This window comes from Hemitrygon akajei, chromosome 8, assembly GCF_048418815.1.
Source record: "Hemitrygon akajei chromosome 8, sHemAka1.3, whole genome shotgun sequence".
NCBI lineage: Eukaryota > Metazoa > Chordata > Chondrichthyes > Myliobatiformes > Dasyatidae > Hemitrygon > Hemitrygon akajei.
The window spans coordinates 23,734,091-23,758,706 of record NC_133131.1 but is presented as its reverse complement, the minus strand read 5'-3'; the positions used below and the strand labels follow the sequence as shown (position 1 = coordinate 23,758,706).

General features: G+C 42.0%; 1 long non-coding RNA gene across 1 annotated transcript in view; it reads left to right on the top strand.

Annotated features, from left to right (window-relative positions):
- The window catches only part of LOC140731405 (uncharacterized), a 274,286-nt gene extending 251,834 nt beyond the window's left edge, over window positions 1-22,452 (top strand). The window contains exon 4 of the long non-coding RNA XR_012099804.1: window positions 21,813-22,452. This is a non-coding gene — a long non-coding RNA (uncharacterized lncRNA). The remainder of the gene's footprint in view (window positions 1-21,812) is intronic.
- Window positions 22,453-24,616: the final 2,164 nt, after the last annotated feature.

Here is a 24,616-nt window from a genome sequence, read left to right as displayed (position 1 = left end):
TGGATTTCCAGTATCTGCAGAGTTTCTCCTGAATTTTCTTCATTAGGTTCCCTAATGCATCTGGATTTAATTTCCCTGAAAACAATCAGGAATATTCTGGGTCATCGTTCTACTATTTATGCCAGCATTGTCAACCTTCACATTTTAACAGTAAGTGAAACTTAAGTATGGGGGAAAGACAAAGCTTTGTTATAATTCTTCAGTTTAAAAGTGCTATAATCTTTAACCACAAGCAACAAAGGTTTGAAATCCTGGTCCATGCTCATTTTAACCTTACTTGCGTAAAAAAAAATTGCAGAATATAGATACATTAATGGAATATTCATCATGTTAATGTTGAATAGGAAAAAAAATTCCTATCTCTTCAAAATGGCTTAATTAGTATTAATGAAAGTAAGGAAAGCCAAATTTTTGCATGTTAAGGCATTTAATGAACTCATATAATTATGCATCTAGGACGTGATTGACTGAAAAGTGAGTATTTAATTCTGAGTCAGTGGGTTTCTGAAGTATCAAAATAGTAGTGATATTGGTGAATAAAAGGGAATGACTTAAGGTTAAAGTTTGCTTCACTGTGATGAAGGGATGAAGAAAGTATAAGAGGTGCAAAGACTTAAGAGATATGATGCAGGGAGAGGACGTAGCATAGAAGACAAACAAGGTGAGGGAGCATTGCACAAAGTGGTACCATCCCAGTATGCCATTAGATGTGGCAAACTTGCAGGGGGCAAGCTGAATTTTTAAAAAATGTTTTCGGTATCACTAGCAAAACTAGCATTTATTGCTTTTCCCTACCTGCCCTTGAAAAGGTGGTGGTGAGCTGCCACCAGGATCGGAACAGTCTTTCTGCTGAAGGTACTCCCACTGTGCTCTCAATGAAGAATGCTTGAAGGATTGGCATGATACTTGCAAAGCAGGGTGCTGAGTGCCAGTAAAGTTAATGTACGGTTGGTACCATGTACCTGCTGCCCTTGTCCTTGATGGGAGAGGTGAGAAGTTTCAAAGGTGTTGTCTGAGTCCGAGGATATGATGGGGGCAGCCCGCAAGTGTTGCCCAGCCAACATAGTACACCTCCAACTTACCGACCCTAATCCACATGTCTTGGCAATATGGCAGGAAACCTGAAAACCTAGAGGAAAGTAGCACATACAAACTACTTACAGACGGCAGCAAGAATTGAACCTCAATCTTCCGATTGCCAACACTGTAAAGTATTATGCTAACCACTATACTACCATGATATACAGATCCAACTTGCTGTGTTGTTGATTAAACTGGGGGGTCTTCTTTGTCCTTAAAATCAACCACAATTACAGGCAGCACAGATCAAAATCTAGGAGAAGAGAGAGAGCTATTCAAAGGGTTTCCAGTGATAATCTTGGCTTAACACCATAACCTGTTTAAGAAGAAGATCAAGGAGAGGAAGACCACTATTGTAAGCTATCAAGATTGAGCTGGCCTGCTGCTAGTCAGCTACCTCATTCCACTTGTGACTGATGTTATATCTATTTTATGTAATTGTGTTCTGATATTTACAGCTGCTGTCACTTCTCTGTGAGCTAATAAACAGGATTATTCTACAGCACTGTCCAAATAATTTGTATGAGATACAGTCAAAATCCAACGCGTTATTGAACAAAACTTGAAAAGTCAGAGGATGATGAGATACTGTATTTTAAGCAATGGAATTTTTCTGATGGCTGAAAATGAGATAAGTACTTTAGAAGTTCAGTTGATGTAATGAATTCTTAAATTGGATGTTTTTTTTAAATTTCTTAATTGCAAATTACATTGTCCTTTAGTAAGTAAAGTCAAAACTGATAGAAGTTAAACAAATCTAAAAGGAGTATGGTTAAGAAGGTATTGATACAAATGTACAAATATATAGATTTAAAGATTCAAAAAGCATATGTATTATCAAAGAATGTATAAATTATACTCTTTGAAATTTGTCTGCTTACAGGCATCCACAAAACAAGAAATCCAAATAACCCAATTAAAAAAAGAGCAAAGACCAAACTGCACAGAGAAAGAGAGAGAAATAAAACACAGCACAGTATATAAAGTGAATATATACTGTCTATGTGTGTGTTTATGTATACATATACATATATAGGTATATATAGTTATAAGAAGACATGTATATAAATATAACAATTTTATCCATTCAGTGGCCACTTTATTAGGTACACCTGTACACCAGCTCTGATCAGCCAATCATATAGCAGCAAAGCAACACATTAAAGTATGCAGACCTGGTCAAGAGGTTCAGTTGTTATTTAGACCAAACCTCAGAATGGGGTAGAAGTGTTAGTGTAAGATAGGGTGGTTTGAGTATTTCAGAAACAACAAATCTCCTGGGATTTTCACATGCAACAGTCTCTAGCATTCACAGAGAATGGTGTGAGGAACATCCAACGAGCAGCAGTTCTGTGGGCAAAAATGCTTTGTTAATGAGAGAGATCAGAGGAGAATAACCAGACTAGTTCAAGCTGAGACAGTAGCTTAAATAAGCATGTGTTACAGCAGTGGTGTGCAGAAGAGCATCTCTGAATACACGGCACAGCACGTCAAACCTGAAGTGAATGCTCTACAGCAGCTGAAACCCATGAATGTACTCTCTGTGGCCACTTTATTAGGTGCAGGAAGTACCGAATAAGGTGACCGCTGAGTGTACAGTATACTTTGACTGTTATTCAATATCAGCCTCTTAAGGGGGTAGTATTATTTGATCAGCTGGTAAGTTTTTGTCCAGGATTTCTGACCCCAGCAATTATTGGGAATTATATCCAGAAGATTTTCTGTTCCACAGAACATAGACTATTAAGATTAAAGTGAGTTCTGAAGGGAAATTCTTGCTGGGTCCTTGTGGTTGATTCACAAGAAAATTCTGGGGCACTGATTTTGTGGCACCCATATGTACAATCCTTTCATTGCCTTAGAAGTTTATTGTTAGAGAGAGGTTGGCTATGTACAGTAAATCAAGGATGTGGTGAAAATTAATGAGGCCTGTTTATCTTGAAGGATTTTATTTCTGACGTTTAAGAGTGGAATGAACTGGCTACTGAAAACATTGTTACATTGATACACCAGCTGTTCCCTGGCTGGGTTTGCTGTAATGCATTTTTTTTAACAAGGTTCAGCAAGGTAAACAGGCCCTTTTGGCCCAAAGAGCTCAAGCCACACAAGTAAACCCATGTGACCAATTAACTTCCTAACCCATACGTCTTTGGAATGTGGGAGGAAACCAGAGCACCCAGAGGAAACCTACGCATTCATGGAGAAAACATACAAACTCTTTACAGTCAATGGCACAATTCTCCTGCTCATCCTTCTGGTTCCCTCTCACTGTATCATATTCTTTACTGAATAAACCTCTATTCCTTTGCATTGTCCAATCCTAATCCTCTTTACAACAACAAGCACCATAGGATCCCTGTCTTTAATTTTCTCCAAAGGGTTCTGCCTCCTTTTTAAGCTCGATGCTCAGAGTTTTCCCAGTTTTAATTGCTCTCCTTCATAGAAAGTTGGGATCGGTTGGTAAGGGAAAATGGGAACAGGCTGGGATAATGCAATTGCTTGCTTGTTTATGTGGAGAAAAGGAATACTGTAACAGAATCAGCAGGAGCAAGCTTTTCACTATACCTCGGGACATCTGACAAAATAAACCAATTCAATTTCCACCAAAAAATAGGGCTTCCGTGTATTTCTAAAACACATTCTATCTTGTTTTCTTTTGAAAGTTAAAGCTATTTGTTTTCTGCATGATGATGAATTCAGAACTTAAGCTAATAAAAAGCCAGTTCTAGATTTTAAATGTTGCTGTGTTCGGCTCAACAAGATCAATGCGATTTGCTTTTGTGTCTGTCCCATACATCAAAAACATCACCACTCTGGTTATTTATGTGTCTTTCTTGCATCTATCGATTACAACCAGAAATTTCTGGCATACGTATGGACTGCACACTTTTATCATTGTGTCTGACCACACTAGAGGGTCATATGCAGTCAGCAGTAATCCTACGCCAGATGTTTGACTTGGAGAACTCATTGAACCAAATGTCTCAAATGCTGACAAAGTCAGTGTCACTCGAACCATATTGATTGAGGTCTCATCCATACATCTGTAGGCTGCGGGTCAAGCTTCAGTCCAGAGAATTAAGCACAAATTCTAAGTTAACACTGAGTGAGTACTGCCCTGTCAGAGTTATTTCTCTATGAATACATCCCCATCTAGTTGCACCAAATTACGATATAGTCATATCAATACATAGCATTCTGTCTGCTAAATTCCAGATACAGGTTTGATGTGAATAAATAATATGTTTTTCTATGCAAACTAGGGATGTATTTGAGCCAGTCATCTTTTCGGTTGGACATTGAAACTAGGTTTTGTCTGTCCTTTAAGATGCATGCCACATTATTTTGAAAGACAGTAAGAGTGTTCTGGCCTGTATTTATCCTTTCACCAAAGCCAAACAAAAAAAAAATCACTCAACAACACACACAAAATGCTGGTGGAACACAGCAGGCCAGGCAGCACCTTTAGGGAGAAGCGCTGTCAACGTTTTGGGCCGAGACCCTTCGTCAGGACTAACTGAAAGGAAAGATAGTAAGAGATAGTAAAAAAAATCACTTGGGTTTTTAATGGATATCTTTATACAAAATGGATGGTGCTTGTTCCTGATCATCTGTAAAACACTTAGTCACCATAAATCCAATTCTTCCTTTTCAATAGCATCCCCATTAGCTCTTCTTCTAGTCAACTTTGGTGAAGCCAACCCTGTTGTTACCACAGGCTATGTCACTTTCAGTGTAGAGAGCTAATTACTTAATAACCATATAACAATTACAGCACAGAAACAGGCCACCACATTAACGAAGTGTGGGACTGTAGAAATAAACTCACATCCCGCACTCATACTTTAGAATTAGATTCATAAGACCATGAGACCTAGGAACAGAGTTAGGCCATGCGGCCCATGGAGTCTGCTCCACCATTTCGTCATGGCTGTTTTATTATCCCTCTCAACCCCATTCTCCTGCCTTCTCCCCATAACATTTGATGCCTTTACTAATCAAGAACCTGTTAGCCTTAATTTTAAATATACTGTACCCAATGACTTGGCTTTCACAGCCGTCTGTGGCAATTAATTCCACAGATTCACCACCCTCTGGCTAAAGAACTTACTCCTCATATCTGTTGTAAAGGGATGCCCTTCTACTCTGAAGCTGTGCCCTCTGGTCCTAAACTCCCCACCTCATGCTCTTTTGCCCTTTATCCAGGTTCAATCGTACTTTGTCTGCTTCAGTACTGTTTCTATACACACCCAAAGAAGGAGAATATTTTGCATCTGGGATTGATTCAGTTTCAATTGTGTTTAGGTGCCCTGGGAAAATAGAGACAAAAGTAGAACATTCAGCCCCTCAACTCTGCTGTCATTCAGTTAAATCGTAGCTAATCTATTTCACCAACTTGCCTCCACATTCCCTTATCCAACAAAACTGGAACATCAGAATATACTGAAGAAACATTCTGACATTTATTCCTGCCAAGAAATTTTGAATGATTATTAATGTAGGGCCTCAGCTACATTATTGGCAATTCAGTTGCTAACAAAAATGGCATTCAGAGAATTTGTGCCAAAAAATTATGTAAACCTGCACTTTTGTTGTTTGCTGAGCTCAACTCTGCCCCCCCACACCAGTCAATAAAGCGAGATTAATAATAAGATTTCAGACTGAAAATTGAAATAATGAAGACTTATCATTTCTAACTCTCACACTCTCTGATGATCTAAAAATCTCTGCAGCAAAATGACACTTTTCTCTCCACGCTCCTCTTGACATTTCTGACAAAGCAGCTGGGTAAAATCACAGACAAGCACAGTGTAACTCACCACTAGGAGGCACATGAAAGCAGCTTAAGGTGATTTTACCTTCAATTTTAACTGCTTGCAAGAATCCCCTATTGATTGTTGGTATCAGTGTACATTTATATGATTCTCATTGATGGCTGCTTAAATGGAAGAATACAAGGACAAATATGCATCTGTTTCTGTGGTGCTTCCAGTCCACCAGCGTCTCAGTGTCCAGCCTTTGTCATTAGTATAATTTGGAAAATTACTGAATTGATTTATTATTGCCTCATGTACCAAAATACAGTGAAAATTTTGTTTTGCAAACAATCCATTTTGACCATGTTATCACATCAGTGCATTGAGGTGGTGCAAGAGGAATAGAATGCAGAATAAGTCTTACAGTCACAGAGAAAGTGCAGTGCAGGCAGACAATAAATTTCAAAGTTGTAACGCGATGTATGGTGAGGTCAAAAGTCATTGTTACCATACTAGGGAATCATTCAATAATCTAATAACAGGGTTAAAACCTGTTTGTGAGTCTGGTTGTTACAAGCCTTTGGATAGGAGAGGGTGGAGAAGAGAGGATGTCTGGGATGGGTGGGGTCTGCAGGAACTGTAGACGGAGTTGTTAGATTCTAATGCTCTTGTGATCCAAAGGTTCTTCAGAAGTCAAAAGTGAGACTTTAAACTTATTGCTTACGATTGTTTTACTTAAGTGTTCCAAGAGCGGAAAACAGACAAGAGGGGGCTGAGAGAACAAAGAAAAGGCAAAAAAGGAGTCGTGCCTCTTCTCATACTCAGACTAGAGATAAGCAACTTCTCAGTGTTAGCAATTAACCTATAAAATACCAAATTCAAGTGGTGAGACGGCAGCTACAGAATACTAAGAAGCTTCTAGAAAAATAAAGAAGCAACTATACCATCTTTACAGGAAAAATCAATGAAGAATTACATGTATAAAGGTGATTATATAAAAACACAAGTAAGCATATGAAATTTAAACTGCAAGAAAAATAACAATTCTACACCCTAATCCAACAGAGTCTATGGAGGGAAGGCTGGTTTCTGTGATGTGCCGTTACGTGTCCATAACGCTGTAGCTTCCTGCGGTATGCTAAATATTTTATTTTGATTCAGGAGAAGCTTTTTCTCGGTGATGGAAAGGCTGAATGAAGTTGGCCTGTCAGTCCTTTGAATCGTTCAATAAGTTCCTAGACGGTCCAGAGTGTTGGGTGGTTTGCTCTGTCGCCCCAAACAGGGTCTTGGGTTCAATTCTGACCCGGGTGCTGACTGCATGAAGTTCTCCCTGTCACTGCGTGGGTTTCTGTCAGGTGCTCTAGATCTACTCCACAAACCTAGGTTGATTGGCTGCAGTCAATAATTTCTTAGTCTATCCGAGTGGCGAAAGAATTACTCCATCACCCAGAATAAGCTTATTACTACGATTAGAGGGGAGGCTCAGGAGCCTAAGGAAACACACTCAACATTTTATGAACAGTGCCTTCTCCTCTGCCATCAGATTTCTGAATAAAGAATGAACCAACTGATATACATGCCTCAAAATTTTGTCTCTTTTGCACTACTTACTTAATTGATTTTATATATATGCATTGATTATTGTAATTTTTAACTTATAATATTTTTATGAATTGCACTGTACTGCTGCTGCCAAAACAACAACTTTTATAACATATGTCAGTGATATTAAACCTGATTCTGCTAAGTTGATTAAAGGAGTATACGTATGAGAGAGGAAGAGGGAAAGTGAGAATAAATAGTTCGGCTGCAGGAAATAGGAGAGGGGATTGTGATTAATGGATTGCTCTGCTCGTACCAAGCATTCTTTCTACTATGTCAAACTAAAATCTGTAACCTTATTTTATATGTCTGCCTCTTTCCAGTATCCTCAGAGTTTGACCAATCAAAAGTATTATCAATCTCAGGTTAAAAATTAACCATTGACCCAGGATCAATTGACCTTTACTGGTCTAACTGCCATTGAACAGAGCTGCTAATCACAATAATTGCTATGATCACATATTTGCCAATGTACAGTTGCTAATCAGAGCATTGTAATTTGTATAAAGTAGTGAACTTCTAGTATTGCAACGTGGTGAAGAGATGTTGTTCATATATGTCTAGGAACCTTTGTCTGGAAATTGGATACACTATAAGTGGAAATCACAAAAAAAGACTTCATAAGGCATTGGCCAGATTATATTTGGAATACTGTGCAATTTTGAGCTCCTTATCTGAGGAAAGACGTGCTAGCCTGGGAGAGGATCCAGAGGAGGTTCACAAGAATATTCTCAATAATAAAAGGCTTAATGTCTGAGCTTTAGCATTTGATGTCTCGAGGCCTGTAAGTGATGGAGTTCAGAAAAATGGGGAGGAATCTTATTGAAACCCATCAGATATTGTGTCCTGCTGAAGGTCTCGGCCCGAAACATTGATTGTGCTTTTTTCCATAGATGCTCTGGCCTTCTGAGCTCCTCCAGCATTTTGTGTGTGTTGCTTGGATTTCCAGCACCTGCAGATTTTCTCTTGTTATGATGAGAAAGGCCTGGATAGAGTGGATATGGAGAAGATGTTTCCAGTAGTAGGAGAACCTAGGATCTAAGGACCAGCCTCATAATAAGGGGATGTCCCTTTAAAACTAAGAGGAATCATTTCTTCAGTCACAAGGTGGTAAATTTCTGGAATTCATTTTCCACAGAGGGCTGTGCAGACCAAGACATTTGGTATATTTAAGGAAGACATTGATAGATTCTTGTTTGGTAAGGGAGTTAGGAGTTACTGGGAGAAGGTGGAAAAAAGGGGTTGAAAACATATCAACCATGATTGAATGGGATAGCAGGTTCAATGGGGCAAATGGCCCTATATCTTATGGTTATATGGTCTAAAATTTGATTTTACCTATGTAACCCTTAGGTTCGGCCAGCATGTGTTAGTCTAGGAGAAGACAGCCTCTGGCCCAGCCAAACTGAGAAATCTCGTTTGTGTGGATGCTGCGAGACGTGTTGCCCGGTTACAAATCCGAACCGCAAGATATCAGAGAGTACACCATATGCAATTAAACAAGTGAACTTTATAAATCTTAACCTGACTATATGGTTAGTAAAGAAAATAAAAAGAAAAACGGCCTATTTTAATGAAACAGTTTAAGGTGCACATTCAAGCTTACGATTTCATCCAGTCGTTTCCCATTGACCTCCTCCGAGCGTTGCCAATCTTCGGACACTCGCTACTAGCCCTCTCCATCTGGCTGTCTACCAACTCTCTCCACTCACGTCTTCTCTCTTCCTCTCTTGCCGACAAAAGACCGCGAAATCCCTGCTCCCAGACCCACAAGAAAGAACAACATGCCTCTCATTGGCTAACATACATTCCAAAGGCCCCATTATCTCCAGCCATAACCCAAACATTGCTGCTACAGAGAAACCATTACCTTAGCAGTGAAACATTACAGGGAGGCCATTACATTAGCAGTGAAACCTGGAATAGATTCTGATAGAGATCATTCTGGCCTTGACACTTCCATGCAATATCCACTAACCCAACCTCTCCTTCCTGGTACTGAGAGAACACCAGATGAAATCATTATTTGCATGAAGCTCATTTCCACCCATGTTGCCATAAACTTGAAAGAAAACCTCCACACCACCAAAAGAACCCACTTAAACTAACTTGCTGTATTTCTTCCTATTTCACAGGTCACTGAGTGGATATTGCGAGACGTGACTGGGCAAATTTAGATGAGACTGTTGGTATCTCCCAAATTGCAGAGTGCCCTACAACTATTGGCAAGCCTTTTCTGCACCACTGAGCTGAATGAATGGATGCCCCCCCCGCATTCCATTTTTCCCATTACTGGCTACTCGAGACTTCTAACAGGCGATATACCAATGGCTGTCAGTGAAGAACCTACTCCAACATAGTCTTCAAGAGATAGGTGCCCCTCCTGGATCTCTCCGAAGAATAATACATTATTAGGCTTAGGTTTTCCAAGACTTTCATCACTGAAATACATTATATTTCTCTGAAAGAACTTTGGCCACCCATTTATGCCTGGACTGCTTGTTCCATGGAGATGAGCATTAGGACCAGACAGCACAGCCTCAAGATAGAAGGCTGGAAAATGGGGTTGAAAAAGAAAATAGATCAGCTGTGATTGAATGGCAGAGAAGACTTTATGGGTTGAATGGACTATTTCTGCTCCTATGTCTTATGGTGTTATTGACCCTCAGCTTCTTTACCACAGATTTATTTTAAACATATCCATCAGTTTCCTACCTCTTCTCCCAAATTGCTGCTCCGTGCTCCACAAGAGAGGTCATCCAGGCACTTACGTATTCATGGAAAGTAGATTCCATCTACTTTGATTTCAGTGAGGGGCAAGTATGCCTCAAGTACTGGGGTATCCCACATTTCTGCCTTCCCATTTACAACAGAGAAGGTTGTACTCTATCAATATGCTGCTTGTTGTAGATTGAGGAAATGCCACATTTCTAGCAAGCACTTGACCCTGAGGGCAATCACACTGCTGGCCATTTTCAGTGGCAGGTTTTGCCTGGACAGATATATCCTTGGGTCAAGGGCTACCCACAGCAAGGCGGTCTCCGATCGCAGGAGATGAGTGCCGATGCAGAGAGCCACGCACATACCAGGATTGTGTGTAAATGCCACTGGTATCCTGGGGATGGGATTCCATTGCCTGCGCAAGTCCAGAGAGCACAGCCAAAGGGAGGCAGAGAATTCACCGAGGCATGCTGAGCCTTGCTTAATGAAGATAGCAGCTCATGTTCGAGACAGAGCAGCACTACGATGCAGACATGAAACAAAGCCTGAAGAGCTATCAGAACTAGAGGAACAGGAGGGAAAACAAGGTTCCTGGGAGGCATCCATATTCAGTGTTGTGAGGCTGAGAAGGGAGCATTGTTGGCACCAGCTGGAAGAAACTGCTGACTGCTCTTAATTTGACAGCAAAGTTTGAGTCCCCAATAGAAGTTAGGTCTTCCATTCCACATTCCAGGCATTACAGTCAACATGGTACACCATTTAATCAGCCGGTAAGCCCACGTCCCAGATGACCCATTGCTCCCTGATCATGACGCATAAACGAATGAATCCTTGCTTCATCTGTTACCGGCTTTCCACAATACCTCCATATTCCCTGGAGACTGGCGTTTCACTTGAAAAATTTGGATCTCCTCTTAAAATTAAACTGTTGTGCCCAGATCTGTAAAACAGGTCTCATGATGACATGGAATTTCTTTCGGTCTTGCTCATCTGTGTGGAGATTCTCTTGCCACTATCACTACCTGCTGCTAGTTTGTTCTCAGGATGTGGCAGGCAGGTTAATTGGCCCACCTGGCACAGTGGATCCCACTCCTGGCAGGTGTCCAATTGACCCAGGACTTGCATGTCCCTTTGAGTGTATAAAGGTGTTGATGCTGCCCCCTGCAGTCTCTATCTCCAAAAAATGTGTGTTGCAGGCTATCTAGCTGTCTCAGAGAATGGGCCTTGTGGCCTATGGTCCGGTACAAGCAAAATATCAGGACCTGTGCTAAACTGAGAGGCAATGGGAGAAAAACTGAGCAAGTTCCTTCTTAGCACTTGTTTTTTGGGCGTAAGCCACTCTATACTATATTATACTAGATACTGGCCAGATCCCTGATTATCTTTCTTTGCAATTTTGCACTAGTTCTGAAGGTTGCAATATTTTTGACCACATACAAGTAGGCGCAATCCAATTCCAGCCAATAGCAAGGAACACCCTACACAATATTCCATAATTTGTATCTCATCTTTCTTTTATGCTACTATATAACCAAGAAATAGAAATCCCAATTTTGAAATTCCCATATGACCCATTCACTGCTGGGGCTTCTTTTGGGAGTCATTTCCTGCATTCCACTGCCTTTGATGACTGCAGAATGATTTCTCATATCACTCCAGAACAACTCCTTCATTCATGTCTCTGCTACCACCCTTTAATCATTTTAAACCCTCATAATTATCTATACTCAAGGAACATAAGTCTATTTGAAGTAACTTGTCTTCGTACGTTAACATTTGTTGGCCTGCTTTGAAACAGTAGAACCCCGTCCATGTTAGGGCGCTGCCAAAGGGTCTCGGCCCGAATTGCTAACAGTACTCTTTTCCACAGATGTTGCCTGGCCTGCTGAGTTCCTCCTGCATTTTGTGTCTGTTGCAAACACGTTCTTCTTGAAGACAATGCATGGATCTAAAATGAGTTCTTCCAGGTGATGCCATAATTTTCCCAAGAGTCAATGGGGACATGCCAAACTACTTTAGGCTCCTGGAGAAGTAGAGACACTGATGAGCTTTCTTGGCAGTTACAGCATGTGGTTGGGCCAGGACAGGCTATTGGCGATGTTTACAACTAGGCTCTCAACCTCAGCCCCATTGAGGCAGACAGGAGCACGTGCACCACACCCTTTTCTGAAGTCAGTGACCAGCTCTCCAGCTCTTTTGTTGACATTGAGGGAAAGGTTGTTGTCGCAACACCATGTCACCAAGTGCGCTATCTCCTTCCTGTACTCTAGCTCATTGTTATTTGAAATGGGACCCACTACAGTTATAACATCTGCAAGCTTGCAGATGGAGTTAAAGAAGAATATGGCCATGTAGTCATGAATATAGAAGGAGAAGGGGTCTGAGGACTCAACCTTGAAGAGCTGCAGTGTTTAGAATAATCATGGCCGAGGTGTTGCTACCTATCCTTATTGACTGTGGTCTGTTGGTCAGACAGTCAAGGATTCACTTTCAGAGGGAGGTATTAACTCCCACGGTCAAGAGTTTGGTGATGAGTTTGCTCAGAATAATAGCACTGAATACAGAAATGCAGCCAATAAACAGTAGTCTGCCGTAGATATCTTTACTGTCCAGGTGCTCCAGAGATGAGATCAGGGCCAGGGAGATGACATCCTCTGTAGACCTGTTTTGACAGTAAGCAAATTGCAGAGGGTCAAGGTTATCTGGAAAGCTGGAGTTGATGTGTGCCATGATGAGCCTCTTGGAGCACCTCATGATAACAGATGTTCAAACATCTAACACCTGCTTAGACGCTCTAACAGATTGGTGGTAGTTATTACGGCACATTATCTTGTTTCTCTTGGGCACTGGGATGATAACGGTCTTCTTAAACTTCAACATTCAGAAGTTCTAAGTGAATTTATTATCAAAGTGCACATATTCATTTTCTTGCAGGCATTCACAGTAAGCACAAAGAAACAGAACAGAATAATGAAAATCTCTGTATAAACAAACAATCGATATGGAATACAGGAATGAACCACAGCCTGTAGCAGGGAGAAGTTAAAATATCTGCAAATACCCCTGTTGGGTGATCTGCACAGGATCATAGGACAAGGCCAGGGATATCGTCGGGGCCCAATGCTTTCTGTGGATTCACCCTCCGGAAGACTGATCTTAACATCCGTTGCGATGACTGTAGATTCAAACGCATTGGAGACAGTCAGGGCGGGTGGTGATGTACCTCTGTTCAGGACATGCATAGAATTTGTTAAGCTCATCAGGAAGAAAGCTGCTGTTGTCAGTGATGCTGCCCGACTCGATTTCAGACTGGGACTGTCTCTCAGCACCTCTGATAGCTTTACAGCTTGTAGATCTTAAGCATAAGAAGTTAGAACTAAAGGTATAACATGGGTAGGCAGGATGGTTGTCAAGGCAGCGGAATGCTTCTCCAGAGAGATGTGGGACTTTGGGATATCTAATGGTCTTCCTGATGACTACGTCTGCACATAACTTCAGCTCCTGGCTGACAAGGTCGAGGAATTGGAGTCAGAGCAGGATGTACTCAGGAGCACCTGGAAGGCTGAAAACCTCATACTGCAGGTGAAACTTTTACTGAGGTGGCCACGCCAGAAGTGTAGGCTTCTGATAATAGACGGGTGACCGCCAAGAGAAGTGAGGGGAGTAAGCAGTCAGCGCAGTGTTCCCCAGTTGCCATTCCCCTCAGCAACAAGTTTACCCCTTTGGACACTGCAGAGGGATTGATCAATCTGGGAACAGCAGCCGCAGCCAGGCCAGTGGCACAGTAGCCAGCTCTGAGGCTCAGTAGGGACGGGTAAAGTCAGCTAGAGTAATAGCAATAAGAGACTCAATAGTTAGGGGGATGGACAGGAGATTCTGTGGCCATGAAAATGAGGCCAATGTGGTCCAATGCCTCACAGGTGCTTGAGTCAAGGGTGCCTCAGAGTGGCTGCGGAATATTCTAGAAAGGTAGGGCGAGTAGACTGTTGTCATGGCACACATTGGCATCACCAATGGCATCAAAAGGGGGAAGAGGTCCTACACAGAGAGTATAGGTAGTTAGGGAAGCAGTTGAGGAGCAGGACCTCCAAGGTAGTAAACTCTGAACTACTCCCAGTGCCGCATGCTAGTCCGGGCAGGAATAGAATGATAGTACTGATGAATGAGTGGCTGAGGAAGTGGTGCAGGGGGCAGGTTTTCAGATTTCTGGATCATTGGGATCTCTTCTGGGGAAGGTATAAGCTGTACAAAAAGTAAGGGTTACAACTGAACCCAAAGGGACCAATATCCTTGAGGGTACACTTGCTAGAGCTGTTGGGGACAGTTTAAACTAATTTGGCAGGAGGGTGGAAACTAGATGAAGGACCAAGGATGGGGTCAATCGGTATACAAGTAGATGCAGTGTGGAGTGAGACTATGAGGAATGACAGGCGGAAGAAAGGGGAAAATTGCAGTCAGTGGAATGAGTTCAAGCTTCTTGTAACATTATATGTCAATGATTTGGATGACAGAATTGATGGCCTTATGGCCAAGTTTGCAGATGATATGAAGATAGGTGGAGGGGCAGATGGTGTTGAGGAAGCAGGGAGTCTGCAGAAGGACTTAGACAGATTGGGAGAAGGGCAAGTAAGTGGCAGATGGAATATAATATAAGGAAGTGTATGGTCATGCACTTTACTGGAAAGAATAAAATGTAGACTATTTTCTAAATGAGAAGAAAATTCAAAAATCAGACTTGCAAAGGGACTTGAGTGTTCTTGTTCAGCACACCCTAAAGGTTAACTTGCAGATTGAGTCAGTGGTAAGGAAGGCAAATGCAATGTTAACATTCATTTCAAGAAGACTAGGATACAAGAACACAGATGTAATGCAGAGGATTAAAAAAGCATTTGTCAGACTGTGCTTGGAGTATTTGGTCTCCTTATCTAAGAAAATATGTGCTTGCATTGGAGAGAATGCAGAAGAGGTTCACGAGAAATATTCCAGGAATGTAAGGGTTAATGTATGAAGAGCATTTGATGACTCTGGGCCTGTACTCACTGGAATTTAAGAGAATGAGGGGAGATCTCATTGAAACCTGTCGAACATTGAAAGGCATAGATAAAGTGAACTTGGAGAGAATGTTTCCTATAGTGGGTAGGTCTAGGACCAGAGGGCACAGTCCTAGAATAGAGGGGCATCCATTTATAACATGGAAGAGGATGGATTTCTGTAGCCAGAGGGTGGCGAGTCTATGGAATTCATTGCCACAGATGGCTGTGGAAGCCAAGTCATTGAATATATTTAAAGCAGAGGTTGATAGGTTCTTGATTAGTAAGGGCATCAAAATTACAAGGACAAGGAAAGAGAATGAGGTTGAAAGGGATAAAGTAGTACTGTGCAAAAGTCTTAGACACATATATAAAGCTAAGGTGCCTAAGACTTTTGCACAGAACCGCATTTCTTAATGCAGAGTGAAGAGTGAGTTTGTAAATCTGGTGGGAGCAAAGGCTGTTGGGAATTATGAGGGTGGAGCGCCGCGGGAGGTTTGTGGGTCACATGGCTGAGAAGGAGTGCCGGGGTGGTGGGTGGTGTGGGTTCAGACATACCCAGCCCTGAGAAAACTGGCAAGATCATTTGATTCCAGACAACTGGTTTATTGATCATTACAAAATGTCTCTCTGGTGCTTCCCACTCCCTTCACTCTCCCTTCCTCTTTCCCCAACCACAATTCCCCTCTCCCTGTCTGCTTCCTACTCTCAGTCCCCAATAGAGACCCATATCAGAATCAGGTTTATCATCACTCAGATATGCCATGCAATTTGAGTTTTTTTTGCGGCAGTAGTACCGTACAATATATAAAATGACCACAGTATTGTGCTACAGTACTGAACTGTATGTATTTGCTTAAGACATTTGCACAGTACTGAAGATCAGTCACAATGGAATGGGAGAGTGGATTCAATGGGCCAAATAGTCTAATTCTGCTCCTAGAGCTTATGGTCTTGTGGTCATATGTTGATTTCATATATGAATTCAGCCTGAATGTCAACGGTGGTAACAACACTCTGGGTTTCTGATTTATATTTCGGTATTTATATTACCGGGATTCTAAATGAGGGTGAAGCTCTCCGTGCTCACATGGTTATGATCTGGAAAGTTCCTAGCTCTCACATCAGGAGAAGAAGCTTCACCACGTAGTGGGCAGTAGAGGAAGATGACCATTTATCCACTCAAGGGTTTCAGGACATGGGGAATTAATGCTGACCTTGGTGGTGAAGCCCACATCCACAGCACGCACCTATTAACATTGGGCAACAGATAATCTGGAAAGCAAGCTTCCCCTGTGCAAAGAAATCTCCATTTACCATCTGGCCACTCCCATTCTAGCTGGCAGCATGTACACTGGAATTGCCTGTCTTAAATGACTGTCTGTTACTTCATAGGGGTATTCCATTGAAAGCAAGGAAGAACGAGTGCAGAACTGTCAGTGCGTTTTTCTGAATGGATGTCTTACTATGAGGAGGTGGCAGGATGGAGATACATCTCCAGCAAAGGCGGTGTAAGGCACTCCTTCCTTCCGCTAACCTGCAGGTCACCCTTGGGCAAGGTGTAGCACCTGCTTAGCCCCCTGATCTGGAACACATGAAGCCATGGAAGCAAGTGATGAATGGTCGTATGAGCAGCTGGTGCATATCGCAGGTCCTGGTTATGCGACCACAGATGCCAGACAGGCCCCCTCTGAAGGGTATTGATAATGGCTGGGCTCACCCGCCTAGTAAAGACACTGCCCAGAAGAAGGCAATGGCAAACCTCTTCTGTAGAAAAAGTTGCCAGGAACAATCATGGTGGGCGACCATGATCGGCCATGTCATGTGACATGGCGTATAACGATCAAACGAGTATGAGGAAATAGAGCGTCTCTTTGGAATCCTCAACAGAAGATTTTCCCTCCACTGCACTCTACTAGAAATAAACCAAGAAGGTGGAACAAAGTTGAAAAAAATTTCAGTTGTTACCCTTGGCTGTACAGGTGCACTTGCGTTACATTGGGAAGTCAAGTTTATGGACACATGAAATGACAGCCAAAGAAAAGCCCAAAACTTGACCCTTACTTAAGAATATGGCCCAGAGCAGGAACTATTGGATAACAGAATGATATTTAATTTTCTTCACTGAATTAAATAGCAAGAGTAGCTTTCTGAAAAATATCTTTTCTGAACTCCAGTCTGATTCTCTGTGTTATAGTTACTCTATACATACTATTAAAGGGGAAAGATTTGTTTTGTTGTAGAAATAAAACGGGCAATTATAAAACAATCCTTCTAGCACTGGTATGCAGACAACAAATGGTGTAAGGTCATGTCGTTCCTTTGTGTGACCCTTGACCTGTGCAGGATATGAGCCTCTATGTAGCAGGCAATAAATTTGCCACTTATTTGGCATTTAGAAGTCAGCATGTCTATGGAACAATTCAGTATAATTACTCGCATTCCTATTGAGAATTACAGTGAGGGTATTTGCAGTTAACACTGAAAACAGTATTTGCTTTTTGTGATGATAAATGAAATTATTTGTATGGAATAGTTTTCTCTCACTGACCGCCTATGACATTGTTTTATGGAGATGGAGTTATCAGAGCACAAAGCCATTATCCAGCCCCAAGTATCCGTTTACATTTGAACTGCCCGTGGTATTACCTAGTCACGGCCTATACCTTCAGGCTTATGTCATTCCCCCGTCCCGGGTGATCAAAGGAAAACACTTACTTTGACAATGGGAGCTATCCCAAGGCCATTATCAGTAGCTGATTCGAGAGTTTTACTGGCACAATACGGCCTACTCTTATGGGGGCTTGATCACAGTCAGGGATGATTTACAGTGGTTGGAAGCTGTTGTCACACTTGGTGAGTGCGACCTGGTTTTGACCCCATTGTATATTGTGCCAGATTTTCCACATAATGTAAAGGAGAGGATAGGAAAACGGCTATTAGATATGGTGTGTAGATATGATCACTTTAAACATGCAAAATAAAATGGTAAATGATTGAAAACAACCTTCCCTATTCATTTTGCGGCAATCTAATTGTCACTTTTAAAATTAGCTTGATAGTGACCTTTTTATGAACTGTATGTTCCCATTGTCTGATTGAATTTGTGGGCATTTGCCATCAATCTATATTTTCGCTGGGACTGTTTATCTGCAACAACTGAGATGCATACCAGTCACTGGTTAATGAAGTGCTGCCAGTTAGATGCAGTGCACGAACACACCATGTACCTTGGTCACCTCAGCTGAGGCACTTGCGCCCCTTTTAGGAATAGGTCAAAGTGTACATGTGAAATCAGTCAGGCTGAATTCAGAAAATGCACTGGGAAGGAATTAGAGAGAAAAAAAATCTAGACATGATATGGTAGCTTTATTAACATGATTTGAGCATCAGCACTCCCAGAGAATGCTTTGGATATTCATAGCTGTCTGATGCTTAAATTAATGGCTAGTTTATGGTGATAAGGGATCTTTGAATATTCCTGATCGAATTAGGTTAAATATTTTAAATGAAGAATAATGGACTTTATGAAAATGATTAGACTGCAGGGCAGTAATATCAGGGTTTAAGTTACATCATAAGCCACAAGAGCAAACCTTGAGTGGTTTCTAATAGCTGTTGAATTCTAAAATAAAATCAGATTATAATTATGGAATTGTTCCCTGAGATCGGTTGCAATTTTAAGCGCAGCACGTTGATCTCTTCTTGCAAAGGGTTGATGTGGATGGGTGCAGATTCAGTTGTTTATTGTGCTGCCGACAGCAATCTGTGCCATATGCTCGTCGTCTGATGACAATCAAGGACTCACAGAATCTCGCGGCACAGAAACAGACCCTTTCTGCCTGCCTTATCCCTGCCGATCGCGATGTGTATCTGTGCTGCGCCGATGTGTCTGAATTAGGCCGTATCCATCTGCACCTTTCCTAAATTAGTACCTATGAACTGCAGTTTTCTGCGTAGTGACCACATGCCTTTTAACTGTTGCAATGTTATCTGCCTCTGCATCTCCTCTAGTAGCTCATTCCGGGTAGCTACTTAACCCTGCGTGAACAACCTCCTCCTCAGGTCTCTTAAATTTCTCCTGCCTCACCTTCAGCTCAGGCCCTCTTTCTCTTCCCTGCCCAGGAAAAAGAGACTGACTATTCAAAGTTCAAAGTAAATGTTATTATCAAAGTACATACACGTCACCATATACAACCCTGAGGTTCATTTTCCTTGGGCATACTCGGCAAATCTGCAGAATGGTAACAGGCTCAATGAGAGATCAACCAGAGTGCAGAAGACAACAAACTGTGCAAATGTAAATATAAATAAATAGCAATAAATCATGTGAGATAAAGAGTCCTTAAAGTGAGATCATTGGTTATATATCTCAATGACGGGGCAGGTGAGTGTAATTATCCCCTTTTATTCGAGAGCCTGATGGTTGAGGGGTAGTAACTGTTCTTGAACCTGGTGGTGCGTGTCCTGAAGCTTTTGACCCTTCTACCTGATGGAAGCAGTGAGCAGGGCCTGGGCAGTGGGGATCTCTGATGATGGATACTGCAGTCCTACGACTGCATTTCAGGTCGATGGCTGGGAGGGCTTTTCCCAGGATTTACTGGAGTGCACCTCATACACTAATATACCTCCATTTGGTCACACCTCAGGCTCCTACATTCTAACAAGAACAAACTCCGCCTGTCCATTCTCTCCTTACAACTACAGAACTCAATCCAGGCGACAATGTGGTGAAATGTGTGCAGCCTCTCTATTGTTACTCCATCCTTCGTATAATGTGATGAGAGAATGATATAGCCAGTACCAAACTAGGTCTAACCAATGTTTTGTACGTCTGCAATATGACATCAGAACCCTTATACTTAATGCCTCAGTGTATGAGGGCAAGAATACCACATGCCTTCTTCATTTTCAGATTCAAATTTATCACATGTACTTTGAAAAATACAGTGAAATGCATCATTTGCGTTAACAATCAACACACCCAAGTCATCAAAGTTTAAGGGGAGAAGGCAGGAGAATGGGTTGGGAGTCTTACCAAATTACCATAATGGAATGTCAAAGTCAATGGGCCGAATGGCCTAATTCTGTTCCTATGCCTCATGGTCTCACCTTGGCCCCAGAGGAACGCTGTTTTGTTTGGCTGTATTCATGTGTGTGGTGGACCATTAAACTTGAATTTATGGTTGTACGGCGGAGCAACCCACAAATGTCAGCACACATTCTGGCACCAACGCAGCGTACCCACAATGTTCAGGTAAACAACATAAGTAGCAAGAACAGCAACAGGACACAACAGAACAGAACCCCTTTCCCACCCGCTTCCTCACACACACAGACAATTCTCCAGCCCCTGACGGGCTGCCTCTGGGCCTTTAGTCCTTGATCCTGGATTCTCAGACTCACAGACATCCAACCTCCAGCCTCCAGTCTCTGGCCAGGAGTCACAAACACGGCCTTCGGGTTTTATCTCCGAGCTCTAGGCTCTGACCTTTGGCCTTGCCCTCACCGATCATGGGTTTGACTTCAGACCTAGACTTCCAGCCTTGCACGGACTTCCGAGCCATATAACCTATGGACATCCAACCTGGGACTTGACGACCTAGTGATCTGTGGTCTCCTCAGAACTGGTCGACCCGACCTCTGGGATTGCTGACCTTTGAATGCAGAGTGCTCTGACCTGGATTCAAACTCTGAACACCAGCTCCTGCCCCCGATTCTTCATTCTCCCCTCGCCCCTGTCTCTAAACCCTAAGCTGACCTCTAGGTCCCTGCACCATCCCCAAAACCTACAAAAACAACTGAATCTGAGACACGACTCTGATGGACATCACAGCTCAGTGCCATCTTGACCCAAACACCAGTTTCTGCCTTTAGCCTCTAACTCTCCTCTACTGCTGTCCCTAAACCCAAACCTGACCCCTAACCCCCCCCCCCACTCTGTCCCCAGATCCATCCGTACATTACCAAGCCTGAGGCATAACATTGCATCTGGGCTTCATCTCGACAAGAAGATCACCCTATCCACCTATATCACTACTTCCATTGAGCTATGGACGTGCATCCTAAGGTCCTTCTGTACAACAATGCTCCTAAGGTTCCTGCCATTTACTACCAGAATTTAGCATCCCAAAGTATATCGCCTCACACAGTTGTCTAGATCTGCCACTGCTCTGCCCATTTTTCCTTTTTCACTGTCCACTCCGATAATTTTTATTCACCTACAAACTGACTAAACAAAACACCCCATATACCTGAATATACTCCAAGTAAGAAATGATCCAACACTGATCTCTGTAGTACACCACTCATTAGACTTCCAATCAGAAAAACATCCATCTGCCCCACCTTCTGCCTCCTGTTACCAAGCCAATTTTGGATCCAGTTGGCCAGCACACTTCAGAACCATAAACCTTAACCTTCTGGATCAGCCTGCCATGCAGGATTTTGTCAAAAGCTTTACTGACGTCAATGTACTATATTAGCTACTATGTTTTCATCAATTTTCTTAGTTATTTGGTGGAGCTTAGGAGGGATGATGGCGCCTAACAGCGACTGCTTTGCTTGCATCTTCGGAAACAGCTCTATTTCTACCTTTAATATCTTTATTTTTCCCTTTCAGGGTTCTTTTGAAGACCCTGACGTGGAGTTACACCCAGGCTTCAGTTCTTTGCAGGAATGAGACCCGTTCTCGGGGTTCCACGACTGGCCATTATTTGACATGCCAAGGGTTTGGCCTGAGAATCTCGCTCGTATTCGGAAGCCTAAGATCTCAGGGCTCTGGAGACGGGCGGATCAAGGGTTGGTGTCACGGCCGGAGACTCGTGTGTCATCGGGGAGGCTGGAAAATCTTTCGCTATGGCCCGAAGACCCGAGGTCTTTGCGATCTTCGGACACAGAGCTTGAAAAAAGTGATGAAGCAGACTTTTAAGATCGTAAACCAGCGGGTTGTTGTTATGTGTCCCAATTGCTGTGAAAATGGGGGACACCTCCCTCCCCCTTGCCAGGGAGAGAGAGAGAACCTGCGGTTGTTGAATTTCGGATGAAATGCGAAGCCTTTGGGGTAACTTTGTTCTGTGTCTTTTCTATCGTTTAGCTCACGCTTGTGCTTGGTAGTGGGTGTGCTTTTTTCTGCCGGTGGGGGGATTGTTGTTTGCAGTCACTTACACACGGGAGGGGGTAGCCAAGGGGTGCTTTGGGGTTCTCATGTTTAACTGTCATTCATTCTTTGGGGCACTTTTCGGTTTTCAAGGATGTTTGTGAAGAGAAAGCATTCCAGGATGTATATTGTATACATTTCTCGGACATTAAATTTGACCTTTGAACCTTTGAAAAAAATATGTTCAGTCTCTTACTAACATTACCACAAAGGTAAATGATAATGCATCATTGAAGACCCAATATCAAAACTCATTTAAAGATTTATTAACAAACTTGTAGCTCATGGCGGAATTGTAGGCAAACTATTTATTAATGGATGTGGTTTGACCAAAGTGTGATGAGAAAAGTATTATACGCTCAGTGGTCACTTTATTGGGTACACCTGCTCATTAATGCAAATATATAAATCAGCCAATCATGTGGCAGCAACTCAATGCATAAAAGCATGCTGACATGGTTATAAGGTTCAGTTGTTGTTCAGACCAAACATCAGAATGGGGAAGAAATGTGATCCAAGTGACTTTGACCGCGGAATGTTTGTTAATGTCAGACGGGGAGTTTTGAATATCTCAGAAACTGCTGATCTCTAGGGATTTTCGAACACAACAGTCTCTAGAGTTTAAAGAGAATGGTGCAAGACAACAAGAAACAGTGAATGACAGTTCTGTGTGTGAAAGCAGCTTGTTTATGAGAGAGTCAGAGGAGAATGGCCAAACTGGTTCAAGTTTACAAGGAAGTGACAGTAACTGAAATCACCACGCAGTACGACAGTGGTGTGCTGAAGAGAATTTCTGAACACGCAACACGTCAAACCTTGAAGTGGATGGGCTACAGCAGCAGAAGGCCATGAACGTACACTCAATGGCCACTTTATTAGGTACAGAAAGTGTTTAATAAAGTGGTCACTGAGTGTATACTATATCTCCACACTAAACTTGCCCAATTAGGATTCAGCCTTGTGATGTTGCTGGCCATAGAGAACATCCTTTATGAACTGCCCAAAGCCTTTGACTTGGTTTATAACAACAAGCTCCTCTAAACCCCATCCTAGCCCTTCCCCTCTGCTCTATCAGCTCCAAGCTGCCTGCCTCCATTTTGAAAGAACCCATTTGACAGATTTAAACTAGGGTGGAGTATACAGTAATGAAGATAAATGATTATTTCTTATCGATATCTATTTTTCTTGAAACTTGTTGATTTTAAGACAAAACAATAGATGTGCTGAACACAAACATTTAATCCATTTCTGTTTACTATAAAATCCTATTTCTTTTGACAATCAAGTTACCTTTCAATTGGAAAATGTAATTTTCATTTGCTCCTCTAAGCAGGATTATCTGTGTTAAACCACAAAATAGAAAAAAAAAATTCACTCACCTATGATTTTATTTATTTATTTACTGGCATACAGTGTAAAGAAGGCCTTCCAGCCCATCGAGCCGTGTTGACCATCAATCCCCCAACATAATTGTAGCCTAATCACGGGGCAACTTACAACGACCAATTAACCTACAACCGGCAGGTCTTTGGACCATGGAAGGAAACTGGAGCACTCAGAGGAAACCCATACAGTCACAGGGGGAACGTACAAACTCCTTACAGGCAGCGATGGGAATTGAACCCGGATTGCTGATACTGTAAAGCGTTGTGTTAACCACTGTGCTACCATGCCACCCCAACTGGGGCTTCTTTAGTTTTCACTCATGAGCTGATCAGAATGACAACCAATGTGCAAAAGACAACAAATTGTGCAAACTAGAAATGAAAAAAAAACAAAATAATAACAGTCATAAATAAACAATAAATATTAAGAAAATGAGTTGTAGGCTCCTTGAAACTGTCCATAGGTTGTGAAAACACTGTTACTAAGGAGAAAACCCACATCTGAAAGATATTGCAAAGTGAATAGTGTGTAATTGTTTTATAATATATGCAGGCTATTGAAATTCTCAGTAATTAAGTGCAAATTATTTTCCAATAAATTTGCCTTAACTTCAGAATTGTTAATTCTGCCAATTAGAGTTGGCACTGATGGCCACAGTTGGCACAAAAACACACTCAAAACAATGAAATGAGCAGTAAATATTATGCATAGAAAGAAAAGAACCCTGGAGTGATTTCAAATCAATTAAATCTCAAGCATCTGACACTGGTTATAATCTCTATGTGCTGTTTTAAGATCCCATTACTAAGTAACATACAAAACACTGGTTTTCTCCTTCATGCCAATGACTTCACTTATTCTGTTAACTGCTCGTGCTCTCT